Consider the following 18,155-nt stretch of genomic DNA (forward strand, 5'->3'; position numbering starts at 1 on the left):
GATGCTCCTCAGTCCGGAGCCTCCGGCGATGCTCCTCAGTCCGGAGTCTCCGGCGACGCTCCTCAGTCCGGAGCCTCCGGCGACGGTCTGCAGTCCCGAATCTTCGGCGACGGTCCGCAGCCCAGAGTCTTCAGCGACGGTCCGCAGCCCAGAGTCTTCAGCGACGGTCCGCAGCCCAGAGCCTTCAGCGACGGTCCGCAGCCCAGAGCCTTCAGCGGCGGTCCGCAGCCCAGAGTCTTCAGCGGCGGTCTGCAGCCCAGAGTCTTCAGCGGCGGTCTGCAGCCCAGAGTCTTCAGCGGCGGTTGGCATTTCAAAGCCTCCGGCGATGATCCACAGGCTGGTTCCTCCGGACACACAGAAGCGAGGGGATCAGCAAGCGGTGGGGGTGCTACGCCCTGAACCAGAGCCGCCGCCAAGTACAGATGTCCACCCGGACCCTCCCCTATAGGTTCAGGTTTGCGGCCGGGAGTCCGCACGTTTGTGTAACCTGACAGAACTGTTGGCTGTCATTTTGTTTATTTGTCTAAGTGTTTGATTTCATTAAAATACAATATGAGCACTCAACACACTGCGCCTTGGTACCCTCTATACGACGCCTGTTACACTAACTATAAAACATGGGCGAGCATCCACACTGGAGGAAAGTTTATCATTCTACAGTCGGCCTACATCTGTCAATAAACTGATGGCCCAAATCATCTCATCAATTCAGCCAGGGAAACAGTAACACATGGAAACCATGTGTTTGATGTATTTGATACTATTCCACTTATTCCGCTCCAGCCATTACCACAAGCCAATCCTCCCCAATTAAGGTGCCACCAACCTCCTGTGGTGAAAATGTATAGGCTAACGGGTAGCCTACAGAATGTAGCCTATTGGAATATAATAAAATAACAAGGTGCCTACATGGATGGCACTAGATTATAGCTATTCACCCTGGTCTCGATTGCTACCATTATTGAACACCTCATTACCGCTCCATGAAAGATTATGTCGGTGTTACCTAGTCGTGCTTGTGTAGCGGACATGAATCGCTCATGGTCACGTGATGAAGTAGACCCATCTGCTAACTTCAAAAACAGTAGAAAACGGTCTAAGATGTTGGTTGCTCCCATGGGATACACTTGCAACCAAAATCTTTCAAGATACAGTATGTTCACCCTCTGGTACATGTTGTCATCGAAACAACATAGCTCTTTTTGCACAGACTAAGGGCCAAATCTATTGTACAGATTGACAAACATTCTGTACAAGAGAGAAAAGTATACTGCTCAAAAAAATAAAGGGAACACTTAAACAACACAATGTAACTCCAAGTCAATCACACTTCTGTGAAATCAAACTGTCCACTTAGGAAGCAACACTGATTGACAATACATTTCACATGCTGTTCTGCAAATGGAATAGACAACAGGTGGAAATTATAGGCAATAAGCAAGACACCCCCAATAAAGCAGTGGTTCTGCAGGGGGTGACCACAGACCACTTCTCAGTTCCTATGCTTCCTGGCTGATGTTTTGGTCACTTTTGAATGCTGGCGGTGCTTTCAATCTAGTGGTAGCATGAGACGGTGTCTACAACCCACACAAGTGGCTCAGGTAGTGCATCTCATCCAGGATGGCACGTCAATGCGAGCTGTGGAAAGAAGGTTTGCTGTGTCTGTCAGTGTAGTGTCCAGAGCATGGAGGCGCTACCAGGAGACAGGCCAGTACATCAGGAGACGTGGAGGAGGCCGTAGGAGGGCAACAACCCAGTAGCAGGACCGCTACCTCCGCCTTTGTGCAAGGAGGAGCAGGAGGAGCACTGCCAAAGCCCTGCAAAATGACCTCCAGCAGGCCACAAATGTGCATGTGTCTGCTCAAACGGTCAGAAACAGACTCCACGAGGGTGGTATGAGGGTCCGACGTCCACAGGTGGGGGTTGTGCTTACAGCCCAACACCGTGCAGGACATTTGGCATTTGCCAGAGAACACCAAGATTGGCAAATTCGCCACTGGCGCCCTGTGCTCTTCACAGATGAAAGCAGGTTGACACTGAGCACGTGACAGACGTGACAGAGTCTGGAGACGCCGTGGAGAACGTTCTGCTGCCTGCAACATCCTCCAGCATGACCAGTTTGGCGGTGGGTCAGTCATGGTGTGGGGTGGCATTTCTTTGGGGGGCCGCACAGCCCTCCATGAGCTCACCAGCGGTAGCCTGACTGTCATTAGGTACCGAGATGAGATCCTCAGACCCCTTGTGAGACCATATGCTGGTGCGGTTGGCCCTGGGTTCCTCCTAATGCAAGACAAGGCTAGATCTCATGTGGCTGGAGTGTGTCAGCAGTTCCTGCAAGAGGAAGGCATTGATGCTATGGACTGGCCCGCCCGTTCTCCAGACCTGAATCCAATTAAGCACATCTGGGACATCATGTCTCGCTCCATCCACCAACGCCACGTTGCACCACAGACTGTCCAGGAGTTGGCGGATGCTTTAGTCCAGGTCTGGGAGGAGATCCCTCAGGAGACCATCCGCCACCTCATCAGGAGCATGCCCAGGCGTTGTAGGGAGGTCATACAGGCACGTGGAGGCCACACACACTACTGAGTCTTATTTTGACTTGTTTTAAGGACATTACATCAAAGTTGGATCAGGCTGTAGTGTGGTTTTCCACTTTAATTTTGAGTGTGACTCCAAATCCAGACCTCCATGGGTTGATAAATTGGATTTCCATTGATTATTTTTGTGTGATTTTGATGTCAGCACATTCAACTATGTAAAGAAAAAAGTATTTAATAAGATTATTTTTTTCATTCATATCTATGATGTGTTGTTTAAGTGTTCCCTTTATTTTCTTGAGCAGTGTATTTCCTCGATTACCACAGCAAATCTATTGTAAGAATTTACTCTACACTTTGTATGAATGGAAACTAATGCTGGTGTAGCCTATTATTATTATTATTTTATTAGTTTCCTATTTATGTTATCCAAAAGTGCCTGGCATGGTCATTTCTTATCAAGATCGGTGGTAAAATATCCCTGGACTGTCCATATTTGAAATGTGTAACTTAAGACATATACAAGTTATAGTAGTGAACTCTTCACTTTCTCTCTTTTAGTCTCTATCACATTCTCACCATCTCTGTCCCCCCATTGTTCTCCATACAACAGATCCAAATGATGTCCCATCTAGCACCCTTACCTAAACAATTCCACCATAACACCCATCTACAACCTTTCTGTCTTCCCGACTGCCAAACAGACTCACGTTTCCTTGCTTCCTGTATCGGTCTGTTGTGATTGGCTCACACCTCACAGTGTGTGGTGACTTCCTCTGTGGTGCTCAATGTAAATGTAGCAATCCTGATGCTGACAGACAGACACCTCCCGAAGGGGTTGTTGTTTACTCCCATTCTTGAGCCCTGCAACAGGCATTTTGCCTCCAAATGACCTAACCAGTTATGTGACTTGTGTCATACATATTTACACTCTAAACAAAGTATTTTTCCATCCATTAACACTTTATTAATATCTTTCCTGAATAACCATTACATTTTTTTATAAATATTGTACAAACTATTAATAGTAACTATTAAACATGTATAAGTTTTATAACAATCCAAATGCATGTATACCATTTATAATAATATATAAAGAATGTATAAGCATTTATATTGTATTATTTATGAAAGTTATTATAAAGTGTAACGTCCTGTCCTTACAAATACTGCACGTTGCAATGAATTTAACTAAACTAAATTGCAGTATCCCAACCTCAGACCTCAACAGTTCCAAGGTCAGATAGGAACGTCCTCCCGTCCTGGACCAATAACAGTGCCATAATTACTGTACTTGTTGCTATTAGTTCTAATGTAAACATCATCAATTAACTCTATCATGATAAATTAATGTTGTTGTTGTGTGTTTTGCTGTATTTATGCTGTATTTACTCCACGTCTCCATAGTGCCATTTATTATAGTGCTTCAGTGCAGTGAACTTCCCCTCATGTCCAAACCCCACGACTTGGTCACCCATTCCCTTCTCGCCTGCAGACACCAGACTGTGTAGCTATAATGTACCAGGTCATACCATTTTATAAATAACTTTATTTGTACAGCAGTATTAACTGTCTCTGTGTCACTAGGGTTACAATGTTTCCTGTCATCTGGCATAGCTCTATTTCCTGCAAACAAAAAAGAGGCACTAGGACGTCCACGAAACGTCACAAAATGGTTGCCTAAAGTCGCCAGGACGATGTGTCATGGTTCTGTTGAGGTTTTGTCTAGTTTCTGGATTGGTCCAGGGATGTCCCCCCAATTGTAAGGTTTTGTATTTATTTTCTTTCTGTGTTCTGTTTCGTTGTGTTATTGAACGTAGCCCTGTCTTTCATTTTTGTTCATTGATTTCAGCTGTTTTAGTTAGTCACCTGGTCTCATCAGCTCCTTATTTAGTTCAGTTCATTCTGTTTGTGCCTTTGTGAGGTATTGTTCGTTTTGACTCTACTAAGCCTTTCCCTAGCTCATTTGTGAGAACCAGTTATAGGCTTCAGTCCTAGTTTTGATTCACCTGCATGTTTGCCTACCTGTGACCACGATTCCTGCCTTCTGCGAAGGTGAAATAACACCTGCCGCGCTCTGCACGTGTATCTACACCTTTTTCTCCCTGAGAATTCATTACACCAATGATGATTTTAAGAAGTTTTAAGGATATTGTGTCATGGTCCTGTGGAAGTTTTGTCTAGTTCCCAATTTGTTCTAGGGACATCCCCAAGGATGATTTTAGGACGTTCTCAGGACGACATAGTTTGTCCCATGGAATAAATATTGTATTGTGGATCTAAATGTTTTTCCTCATAATCCTGGACTATCAGACCACCATTTTATAACGTTTGCAATCTCAACAAATGATCTGCTCAGACCCCAACCAAGGATCATCAAAAGCCGTGCTATAAATTCTCAGACAACCCAAAGATTTCTAGATGCCCTTCCAGACTCCCTCCGCCTACCCAAGGACGTCTGAGTACAAAAATTGGTTAACAACCTAACTGAATATCTTAATTTAACCTTGCGTAATATCCTAGATGCAGTTGCACCCCTAAAAACAAAAAACATTTGTCACAAGACATTTTCTCCCGGGTATACAGAAAATACCCGAGTCCTGAAGCAAGCTTCATGAAAATTGGAACGGAAATGGCACTCCACCAAACTGAAAGTCTTCCGACTATTATCTTGGAAAGACAGTACTGTGCAATATCGAAGAGCTCTCACTGCTGTTCGATCCTCCTATTTTTTTCCAACCTAATTGAGGAGAATAAGAACAATCCACAATGCAGTTTTGATACTGTCGCAAAGCTAACTAAAAAGCAGCATTCAACAAGAGAAGATACAGTTTAAGTCGGAAGTTTACATACACTTAGGATGGAGTCATTAAAACTCGGTTTTCAACCACTCCACAAATTTCTTGTAAACAAACTATAGTTTTGGCAAATCGGTTAGGACATCTACTTTGTGCATGACACAAGTAATTCTTCCAACAATTGTTTACAGACAGATTATTTCACTTATAATTCACTGTATCACAGTTCCAGTGGGTCAGAAGTTTACATACACAAAGTTGACTGTGCCTTTAAACAGCTTGGAAAATTCCAGAAAATTATGTCATGGCTTTAGAAGCTTCTGATAGGCTAATTGACATAATTTGAGTCAATAGGAGGTGTACCTGTGGATGTATGTCAAGGCCTACCTTCAAACTCAGTGCCTCTATGCTTGGCATCATGGAAAATCAAAAGAAATCAGCCAAGACCTCAGAAACAAACTGTAGACCTCCGCAAGTCTGGTTCATCCTTGGGAGCAATTTCCAAACGCCTGAAGGTACCACGTTCATCTGTACAAACAATAATACGCAAGTATAAACACCATCGGAACACGCAGCCGTCATACCACTCAGGAAAGAGACGTGTTCTGTCTCCTAGTGATGAACGTACTTTGGTGCGAAAGGTGCAAATGAATCCCAGAACATCAGCAAAGGACCTTGTGAAGATGCTGGACGAAACAGGTACAGAAGTATCTATATCCACAGTAAAACGAGTCTTATATCGACATAACCTGAAAGGCCGCTCAGCGAGGAAGAAGCCACTGCTCCAAAACCGCCATAAAAAAGCCAGACTACGGTTTGCAACTGCACATGGGGAACAAAGATCGTACTTTTTGGAGAAATGTCCTCTGGTCTGATGAAACAAAAATATAACTGTTTGGCCATAATAACCATTGTTATGTTTGGAGGAAAAGGGGGGACACTTGCAAGACGAAGAACACCATCTCAACCGTGAAGCACGGGGTGGCAGCATCATGTTGTGGGGTGTTTTGCTGCAGGAGGGACTGGTGCACTTCACAAAATAGATGGCATCATGAGGCAGGAAAATTATGTGGATATATTGAATCAACATCTCAAAACAGGAAGTTAAAGTCAGGAAGTTAAAGCTTGGTTGCAAATGGACAATGACCCCAAGCATACTTCCAAAGTTGTGGCAAAATGGCTTAAGGACAACAAAGTCAAGGTATTTGAGTGGCCATCACAAAGCCCTGACCTCAATCCTGTAGAAAGTTTGTGGGCAGAGCTGAAAAAGTGTGCGCGAGCAAGGAGGCCTACAAACCTGACTCAGTTACACCAGCTCTGTCAGGAGGAATGGGCCAAAATTCACCCAACTTATTGTGGGAAGCTTGTAGCTACCCGAAACCTGAAAGGCTACCCGAAACGTTTGTCCCAAGATAAACAATTTAAAGGCAATGCTACCAAATACTAATTGAGTGTATGTAAACTTCTGACCCACTGGGAATGTGATGAAAGAAATAAAAGCTGAAGTAAATCATTCTCTCTACTATTACTCTGACATTTCACATTCTTATAATAAAGTGGTGATCCTAACTGACCTAAGACAGGGAATTTTTACTCGGATTAAATGTCAGGAATTGTGAAACTGAGTTTAAATGTATTTGGCTAAGGTGTATGTAAACTTCTGACTTCAAATGTAGCTTTCACTTCAGCAAAAAATTAATTAACTTCGATGAAAAACTCATGATCATTAGAAAGTAAATTACGGACTCAACTTTGAATCTGCGTATTTCTCCAGAGCTCAGGTGTCCTGAGTCTGAACTACTCTGCCAGGACCTAGGATCAATGGAGACACTCAAGTTTTTTAATACTATATCTCTTGACACATTTGTGAAAATAGTCATGGCCTCTAAATCGTCAAGTTGCATACTGGACCCTATTCCAACTAAACTACTGGAAGAGCTACTTCCTGTGTTTGGCCCTCCTATGGTGAACATAATAAATGGCTTCCTATCCACCGAATGTGTACCAAACTCACTAAAAGTGTCAGTTTTTGCCTTTTTCAAGAGAGGCTTTATTTCTATCGGCCTATATCGAACCTCCCATTCCTCTCAGAATATTTGAAAAGCTGTTCCACAGCAGCACACTGCCTTCCTGAAGACAAATAATGTATATGAAATGCTTCAGTCTGGTTTTAGACCCCCTCATAGCACTCGTGAAGGTGGTAAATGACCTTTTAATGGCATCAGACCAAGGCTCTGCATCTGTTCTCATGCTCCTAGACCTTAGTGCTGCTTTTGACATCATTGATCACCACATTCTTTTGGAGAGATTAGAAACCCAAATTGGTCTACATGGACAAGTTCTTGCCTGCTTTATATCTTATCTGTTGGAAAGATATCAGTTCATCTCTGTGGATGGTTTGTCCTCTGACAAATCAGTTGTAAGTTTTGACGTTCCTTAAGGTTTCGTTTTAGGACTACTATTGTTTTCAGATAGAATTATAGAATATATAGTGAACTCATCCAGAACGCCGCAGCCCGTCTGGTGTTCAACCTTCCCAAGTTCTCTCACATCACCCCGCTCCTCCGCTCTCTCCACTGGCTTCCAGTTGAAGCTCGCATCCGCTACAAGACCATGGTGCTTGCCTACGGAGCCGTGAGGGGAACGGCACCTCCATACCTTCAGGCTCTGATCAGTCCCTACACCCAAACGAGGGCACTGCGCTCATCCACCTCTGGCCTGCTGGCCCCCCTACCTCTGAGGAAGCACAGTTCTCGCTCAGCCCAGTCAAAACTGTTTGCTGCTCTGGCACCCCTATGGTGGAACAAGCTCCCTCACGAGGCCAGGACAGCGGAGTCAATCACCACCTTCCGGAGACACCTGAAACCCCACCTCTTTAAGGAATACCTAGGATAGGATAAAGTAATCCTTCTAACCCACCCCCCTAAAAGATTTAGATGCACTATTGTAAAGTGGTTGTTCCACTGGATATCATAAGGTGAATGCACCAATTTGTAAGTCGCTCTCGATAAGAGCGTCTGCTAAATGACTTAAATGTAAATGTATGTAAATGTTATTCGGAAACACATTGTCAACTTTCACTGCTCTGCGGACGACACACAGCTGTCCATTTCGATGAAACACGGTGAAGCCCCAAATATGCCTATCCTGGAAGCCTGTGTTTCAGACATAAGGAAGTGGATGGCGGCAAATGTTTTATTTTAAAACTCGGACACAACAGAGATGCTAATTCTAGGTCCCAAGAAACAGAGAGATCTGCTGTTGGATCTGACAATTAATCTTGATGGTTTTACAGTCATCTCAAATAAAACTGTGAAGGACCTCAGTGTTACTCTGGACCCTGATCTCTCTTTGACAAACCTATCAAGACTTTTTCAAGGACAGGTTTTTTTCAATCTTCGTAACATTGCAAAAATCAGAAACATTTTTCAAATAATTATGCTGAAAAGCTAATCCATGCTTTTGTCACTTCTAGATTAGACTACTGCAATGCTCTACTCTCCGGCTACTCGGATAAAGCATTAAATAAACTTTAGTTAGTGATAAACATGGCTGCTAGAATCTTGACTAGAACCCAAAAAATGGATCATATTACTCCAGTGCTAGTCTCTCTACATTGGCTTCGTGTTAAGGCTAGGGCTGATTTCAAGGTTTTACTGCTAACCTACAAAGTATTACATGGGCTTACTCCAACCTATCTCTCCGATTTGGTCCTGCCGTACATACCTACACGCATGCTACGGTCACAAGACGCAGGCCTCCTTATTGTCCCGAGAATTTCTAAGCAAACAGCTGGAGGCAGGGCTTTTTCCTATAGAGCTCAATTTTTATGGAATGCTCGGCCTATCCATGTGAGAGACGCAGACTGTCTCAACCTTTAAGTCCCTACTGATCTCTTCACTAGGTCCTATGATTGAATGTAGTCTGGCCCAGGGGTGCGAAGGTGAACGGCAAGGCACTGGAGCGACGAACTGCCCTTGCTGTCTCTGCCTGGCCAGCTCCCCTCGCTGCCCTGGGATTCTCTGCCTCTGACCCTATTACGGGGGCTGAGTCACTGACTTACTAGTGCTCTTCCATGCTGTCCCTAGGAGGGGTGCGTCACTTGAGTGGGTTGAGTCACAGACATGATCTTCCTGTCTTGTTTTGAGCCCCCTCTGGCTCGTGCGGTGGAGGAGATCTTTGTGGGCTATACTCAGCCTTCTCTTAGGGTAGTAAGTTGGTGGTCTGTTGATATCCCTCTAGTGGTGTGGGGGCTGTGCTTTGGCAAAGTGGGTGGGGTTATATCCTGCCTGGTTAGCCCTGTCTGTGGGTATCGCCGGACGGGGCCACGGTGACCCACCCCTGTCTCAGTCTCCAGTATCTATGCTGCAATAGTCTGCAATAGGGGGCTAGGGTCAGCCTGTTATATCTGGTGTAATTCTCCTGTCTTATCTGGTGTCCTGTGTGAATTTAAGTATGTTTCCTCTAATTCTCTCTCTCTCTCCCTCCCCTCCCAAAGGACCTGAGCCCTAGGATCATGCCTCAGGACTACCTGGCTTGATGACTCCTGGCTGTCCCTAGTCCACCTGGTCGTACTGCTGCTCCAGTTTCAACTGTTCTTCCTGCGGTTAAGGATCCCTGACCGGTTTTTGACTCTATCTCACTCCGTACCGCAACTGCCGTCTCGGCCTCTGAATGCTCGCCTATGAAAAGCCAACTGACATTTACTCCTGAGGTACTGACCTGTTGCACCCTCTACAACCACTGTGATTATTATTTGACCCTGCTGGTCATCTATGAACGTTTGAACATCTATGAACATCTTGAAGAACAATTTGGCTTTAAATGGCCATATACTCTTATAATCTCCACCCGGCACAGCCAGAAGAGGACTGGTCACCCATCAGAGCCTGGTTCCTCTCTAGGTTACTTCCTACGTTTCTTCCTTTCTAGAGTTTTTCCTAGCCACCGTGCTTCTACATCTGCATTGCTTGCTGTTTGGGGTTTTAGGCTGGGTTTCTGTATAGCACTTTGTGACATCTGCTGATGTAAAAAGGGCTTTATAAATACATTTGATTGATTGATTTGGTTGAACTACACAAAGGCCCCCCAGAGAACATTCTCAGAGGACCATCACGCAATGTCCTGACGACTGGTTAAACAAATGTCCTGAGAACGTCTTGAAGACGTCTTCTCAGTGTTGTCCTGGTAACTTACAAGGAACTAAACAAAGGTCCCCTAGAGAACGTTTCCTTGGGCCATCACACAACGTCCTAAGTGCTAGTAAAATGTATGTTGTGAGAATATTAAAAAAAAGTCCTGACATGGACATCAGTATCATCCTAGTAGCTTACAGGGAACTAGACAAAAGTCCACCAGAGAACGTTCCCTTGTAACCATCACGTGACATCCTGAGGACTGGTACACCAATTGTCCTGAGAATTTCCTAAAATGACATGCCTGGAGCGTACCAGGAACTTGACAAAACCCTCTGACACAATATCCTGGCATTAGCAAACGAATTAGAACCTTTATGGAACATCCTGTGTGTTCGTTGGATGTCAAGAGGAGAATGTTCCCTAATGGTCATTCAAAGATCTTATTGTAACATTTTGGCGGTAGCCAATAAGGACCTGTACTGGATGTCCCCTTGTGTTAGCTGGATGTCCTGAATATAACAACACGGGGAACTTTTTGTAATGTCCCCTTATGGTCATGCTAAGATCTTATTGTAATGTTCTGTCTGTAACAACCTAGGACCTGTCGGAAATTTCGCCAAGTGGTCATTGAATGATAACGTCCTATCAAAACCAAATAGGAACTTATTTGTAACCTTCCCTAGTGGACATCAAAATACCTTATTCTAATGTTATACTGCGACTGACCAGGACCTGTACTGAACGTCACCTTATGGTCCCGGGGTTAACGTCATGTTCAATTATCCTCACGGAAACCCTGAAAGGGACCTAATGGGAACGTCTCCTAATGTCCTTTGGATGTCCCCTGTTTGCTGGGATTGTCCTGACAAACCTCCTGCAATAAATACTGTAAGACTGTAGCTCACCCTCGAAGGGTTTATGTAAGTGATACATGGGGGTTACTGGGGGTGTGAGGATTGTGTGTTTGTCTTTTTAATTGTCTTGTGACCCATCAAGTTAAGAAATATTTTTTTTTACCCAAGAGGAACTGGCAATGAGTCGACCCTGAACTTAAGCCGAGTTAGTTCACAGCCTTCTATAGAAGACCTAACACACAGTCCCAGTGTGAATTTGGAGGGAGAAACCCCCTCTTGACAAGAGGAAGCTGGTGAGGAGAGGAGAGCAGGAGAGAGAAAGGAAGGAGGGGTGTGGTGGGGTTGAAGAAGGAAAAAAGAGTGAAAAGGGGAATACTGGTCTACTTGACATTAAAAGCACATCTGATCCTCTCAGCTGACTACAGCCTCTGTTTCAGCTATATCACTACAGAAGAACATGGAGAAAAGCAGAATAATATGTAGAGAATTCTACAGATAACAATCGAAATGGGGGTTTCATAAATACTCAGTGACCATTCGGGAGTCACCTATAAATGTAATAAATGTTATACAGTATTTGATATAATTACTGTAGTTAGATCATCAAGCCACTGTCACTGTGTGGCTTTGAATTTCAGTGGTTCAAGAGTTGTAAGCACTCTGTAGGGGGATGTAATGCATGATGTACTGTAGTCACTCCAGCCAAGTGATAATTATCTTGCTGATTGATAATAAAAAAGACAATGAGGATGACATTGGGCACAGGAAATGTTTTTGTCAATAATTCAGCAACATCATCAGATTTCATATTAAGAAGCGAGACTGTCGTCATGTAGACTTTCCCCCGGATATTACACTGTCATTAGGAGCTCTAGAACCAGGAAACCAGGGATGTGTGGTTCCACTGTCAAACAAACACTGAGGAACATACCTCATTACACTGAAAGATGGACATATAGAAAGACAGACATGTTATCCTCTGGATGCATTCCTCTCATCCTAAACCCAAATTTGGAGATAAAATAGTGACTTAAGTGTACAAGCATTTAATGAATTTTGTAGTTGCAATTTCTTTTGCAAACGTAACTTTTGAGAATAAATGCAACAACACTTGCAAACATGTAAGATGATATGTGAATAAATTCAATAAGATTAGCAAGCATGCAACTAAATTTGAGAATTAATGCAATTCATTTATTAAACTTGCGACTGATGAATCTTATTCTGTGAATAAAAAATACATTTGCCGATGTCGAATCTGTGCGCTCAGAGTTTTGGCACTAACTTGGCGACTAAACTCTGCCAAAAGTTTTATAGTTCTGAAAAATAATGGTGCAAGCAAGCAGCATAGAAAAACACGAGCTCTGGTAGACAAGACTTTTTCTTCCGGTCAATCAGGTAAGGTGTTGTCATTCTTGAATATGCTTTCACGTTTCACAGTGTTCCGGTCTGGCTAGTGGTTCTTACGTTGTGTAGCAGAGCGATAGGTCTAGCTATGTACTTGACATTTGGTGAAGACTAACATTAGTTTAGAGAATAACTGTTTACGCTGTGTATACTATATATGGTGTGTAGTTGGTTGGCTTTGCTAGTTAGCAAGCTGGAATCTCTGCTCAAGTTGGCTAATGTTAGCTAGCTTGCTAATAATGTTTTGAGGAGAACAGGCTAGCTCCCTGTAGCATCAAGACGAAGGGATTGGGAAGAAGATTAGATGTGCAGTTGCTTCATCAGGCGAGATGAGAGCTAAGTGCTACAGATATAAAAAGGTGAGATCTCTCAGATTCTATCTTGATTAGATAGATAGATGTCAATGTCAAACCAATGCAATGATATTCCTTTTATTGGCTTGCTATATGAGCTGCTTTTCCTGAAAATGTCTATCTGATATAGCTAGCTAGTTGTTGCTGTTCCGGTGTCCGGTAAATGTTACAGCCACAATATTATGATCATCTAGTCATGCATCTGCAGACCAGCAAGGTGGAGAAAAGCCTGCTTTGGTTGAGCTAGCTAGAACAACATCAACTAGCTAAATAAAATATCAGAACCATTTTCAGGAAAGTGTGGATAGAGCTAGCTATCTGTAGTAATTTTTATATTTGAAACCACCACATCTACATCATCTGAGCGATCTCACCTTTTTATCTCTGTAGCAGTCAGCTCTCATCTCACCTGGGCAATGCATCAGCCAGATGAAGCAACTGCACAACTAATCTTATTCCCCATCCTCTCTTGTCTGGATTATACAGGGAACTAGCCATGTTCTTCTCAAAACATTATTAGCATGTAAGCTAACTTGAGCAGAGATCGCAGCTTGCTAACTAGCAAAGCCAACCAACAAACCAAATATACATCGCAAACAATTATTTTCTAAACTAATGTTAGTCTCAACCGAATGACAAGTACATAGCTACACCTATTGTTTCGTTACATAACGTAAGAACCATTAGCCAGAACGGAACCATGTGAAACGTGAAAGCACGTTCAAGAATGACTACACCTTACCTGATTGGTCGGAATAAAAAGCCCTTACCACCAGAGCTCGTTTTTTTCTCTGCTGCAATTATTATTATTTTTTTTACAACTACAAAACTTTTTGGAAATGTTGTTTTTTTTTTTTATGCACGTGATGTTAGAACATTCTCTCCATTCCAGAATGTGATTGTTACGCAACAGCACATTTAATCCGCGCTGCCCTTAAACCAAGGCACGCAGCCTGTTTTATTTATAGGCTGTTTTCAACTTGTCAATGTCAAAATCTTTTCTAACAAGTTTTTTATTTTCTAAGAACAGTTTGAATTGAGGTGTGTTCCATCTCATTCATTCACATAAAAGTAGTCATTTTTACTTTTGCGGACCAATTCATTTTTTCGAGATTTCTGACCCAGACACTTCCCAATTGTTTGTGCAGTTCAAGTCTGCAGACATTTGCTCATCTCCCATCCTGCACACACGTGCTCACATTTTCCGTCTGTTGCCTGCATCACAGTCGTAGTTGTTTTTTCGTTACCAATAATATCGTTTCTATCAAAGTAAGTGCCTTATTACGTTATAATAGTTTCTGCATGTCATGTCATTTCTACTGTAGCATAATATTTTTGTCTATATTACTTATAACAGCGGACACACAAGGTTACGTTACTCATTTCATAACATTTATGGTGTTATAATCAATGCTTAGGTAGCTAGCTACATTCTTCTATTAGCTCTGGAAAACAATGCTAATTACACCAGAGAATTATTAGCATGTGTTGTATTTTGAAGCTACCCTGGCCTTACGACTCCCAATTGGCGCAGCTGTCTAAGGCACTCCATCTTAATGCTAGAGGCGTCACTAAACACCCAGGTTCAAATCCAGACCTTGTTTCTATCAAAGTAAGTGCCTTATTACGTTCTAATAGTTTCTGTATGTTGTGTTATACCGTTTCTACTGTAGCTGACTGTGTGTATGGAGCATAATATATTTGTCTGTATTCCTTATAACCGCAGACACACGAGGTAACATTGCACATTTCATAACCTTTATGGTGTTATATTCAATCATGCTTATGTAGCTAGCTACATTCTTCTATTAGCTCTGTAAAACAATGCTAATTGCATCAGAGAAGTATTGGCTTGTTGTATTTTATAAGCTACCCTGGCCAAGTGGTGCAGCTGTCTAAGGCACAGCATCTCAGTGCGAGAGGCATCACTACAGACACCCTGGTTCAAATCCAGGCTGTGTTTTTATCAAAGTAAGTGCCTTATTATATTAATAGTTTCTGTATGTGATTTGCATGTGAACTGTATGTCCAATTACAAAAAATCCCTTGTTCATTAATCATCTCACCTGTTAGTTGGTGGTGAACTATGTGGCCATTGAGGGCTGCGTTGATCAGATGGAAAAATATATTATTTTATCACTTGGTTGTTTTCTGAGTGCATTCCACAAAGCTGTATATCATGTCCACCTTATCCACTGCCCCCATTTCGAGGTTATAGTCAAGCACGCAGTCTGGATTGATTTTTCTCTCTCCCGTCAGGTGGTCCACCTTCCCTGTGGCCGACATGGTTGTTGTATGGACAGTGGAGAGGACATGGATGTCTCATTTTTCATGCAACTTTACTGCCAACTGTTGACATGTCTTATTTTGTATAACGGATCATTTAGGATGGCAGTAGCATTGATGATGAAATGCAGTCATTGCAGCAGAACTAGGAAGCGGTCTTGGGAAAAGAGTTGCAAACATAGGATCTGTGCTCCAGTACTCTCTTAGTGAGTTCTTCTTTACTATCCCCATGAGAAGGACTGTCACCAGGAAGGTATACATTTCACTAGCTCCTCACCGTCACTGTCAGAATCTGATACCTGACTTTCAGACTCATTGTCAGAATTTTAAAAAAAAATCTCCAGAATTTCCGCATTTGTGAGTTGTCTCCTTTTGAAAGACATTGCTAATGCTACAGCTTAGCTCACTAGTTACATACATGAACAACAACACTGAATGGCTCAGAGTGTTAGTGAGAGGTTACGTGATTGACTGCCTGCCCACGCCATTTGTATCAATAAATCACTATCAGAAAATGTTTTGTGTGGTAATTATTGATATATTTACTGTTTTATTCATGTTTTTCAAGTTCCGGTGATAAATCATGCATTACGATTCTTGCATAGATTGTAATGGGCACATATTAAGTGTATAAAATACTTTTTTTGAAGGTTGTACTGATTATGATGAGCTAAGCTAATTCCAGCTATGTGTGGAGCCATGTTTGTTGACATACAATGCTTTCTGGGTGTCACACCCTGGCCATAGAGAGGGTTTTGTTCTCTATTTTGGTTAGGCCAGGGTGTGACTGGGGTGGGCGTTCTATGTTCCTTTTTCTATGTTTTTGTATATCTTTGTTTGGACCGAGTATGGTTCCTAATCAGAGGCAGCTGTCTATCGTTGTCTCTGATTAGGAATCATACTTAGGCAGCCTTTTCCCCACCTGTGCTTTGTGGGATCTTGTGTTTGTGTAGCTGCCTGTGAGCAGCACAGAACATCACGCTTTGTTTTCGTCTGTATTGTTTTGGTGAGTTTCATATTTATTAAACATGTGGAACTCTAAGTACGCTGCGCCTTGGTCTACTCCTTTAGACGAACGTGACACTGGGTTTCACGTAATTGTCTGTCGGACCAAAGATACTACAACAAAATGAGGGTAAAGGTTCACAATTTTGTTTTGAGAACTTCAGGAAGTGAATGGTGGGATGTGAACGATGGTAGACGACACACCCCTTCAACATGCATACTATAAACAGACCAAACTCATCTTGTCTTCTCTTATTATCTTTGGTTTCTGTGAGGATAAAATGCATGGCGGCGCGCTGAAACTACGTCGGTGTCACGCCCTGACCTTAGAGAGCTGTTTTTATTTGGTTAGGTCAGGGTGTGATGCGGGGTGGGCAGGGCAATCTAGTTTTCGTATTTCTTTGTTTTGGCCGGGTATGGTTCCCAATCAGAGGCAGCTGTCTATCGTTGTCTCTGATTGGGAATCATACTTAGGCAGCCTTTTCCCCACCTGTGTTTGTGGGTAATTATTTCTGTGTGCGCCACAGTTGCGTCACGTTCATTTCTGTTTACCTGTTTATTGTTTTGTTCGGGTTCCCTTCAATAAAGGATGTGGAATTACAGACACGCTGCGCCTTGGTTGATTTACGACATGGAGTTTGAGGACAGTGAGCGTGACAGTCGGATTACTTTCAATTTCTAGAAAGTGTTTTACTCAATTATTTTGTTCAATGGTGAGCTCACCCGTGATGTGATTAATTATAAATAGTAATTGCTATTGGCTAATTCATATTGTAGTTTATGTCAGCCGAGAGTTATAAAATATGACAGCTTGTGTTGCGTCAATCTTTCCTAAATTAGCGCTAGGACAAATGTAACCTACATTTTTCTGGTTTGGATGATTGTGTTATGCTATTGATACTCCTGTGAATATCTGAACATTGCATCCAAAAATAAACTGCTCACATTCTGGACATAACATTGTAAGAACTGTGTTTCTGAAAAAAGTGTGGCCAGCTCAAATGCTGATTGTTGCTTAATTCGAAACTGGCCGTTCTAAATAAGCATTCTAATCACACGGGTGTGATTGTACGCTTCAGGGACCACTGTAGAACGATCGCAATTGTGTGATGGTACGTGTGGAAGGGTTAAATTGTTGCCAGCAAGCACAGTTACAGTCACCAACATCCTGGATAACATAAACTGCTTTACCAGCTCTGCTAAGGCGAGTAAAATGGTCAGAGTGAGGTGTTCTCTCATTTGTGTCTGGAAGTAGCTAGCAAGCTAGCCAAAGTTAGCTGGGGTGCTTGACTGCCATTGTAAGGTCAGAACGCTCAAATCAACCCTACTCCTTATGGAAAGCCAAAAGCACAGCCTGAGCGTCCAGTTACAAAGGGACAATCTGACAAGGCTCTGAATTTACTAATGCCCAGAGAGCACTCTGAGTGCACTCTGTCACTCCAGATTAAATTAAAGAACACACACAAGTTGTAAAATGTCTAGATAGTAATTTGTTATACTAGCAAGACGTTGCATAGCAACAGCATCAACTTCCAGTAGACAGGCGAAGAGCTAGTAAGCTCAACTGAAAGGTTAACATTTGTTTACAGTACACTAAAATGAACTAATAATATACAGTTGAAGTTTACATAACTTAATGACTCCAACCTAAGTGTAAGTGGTTTTTCAACCACTCCACAAATTTCTTGTTAACAAACTATAGTTTTGGCAAGTCGGTTAGGACATCTACTTTGTGTATGACACAATTTTTCCAACAATTGTTTACAGACAGAAC

General features: G+C 42.6%; 1 long non-coding RNA gene across 1 annotated transcript; it reads left to right on the forward strand.

Annotated features, from left to right (window-relative positions):
• Positions 1–9,842: 9,842 nt before the first annotated feature.
• On the forward strand, positions 9,843–16,418 carry LOC106576869 (uncharacterized). The gene is made up of 2 exons (XR_006760299.1): positions 9,843–14,359; positions 14,592–16,418. It is a non-coding gene; the product is annotated as an uncharacterized lncRNA (long non-coding RNA).
• The last annotated feature ends 1,737 nt before the right edge of the window (positions 16,419–18,155 follow it).

The sequence above is a fragment of the Salmo salar genome, chromosome ssa18 (genome assembly GCF_905237065.1).
Source record: "Salmo salar chromosome ssa18, Ssal_v3.1, whole genome shotgun sequence".
Taxonomy (NCBI): Eukaryota; Metazoa; Chordata; class Actinopteri; order Salmoniformes; family Salmonidae; genus Salmo; species Salmo salar.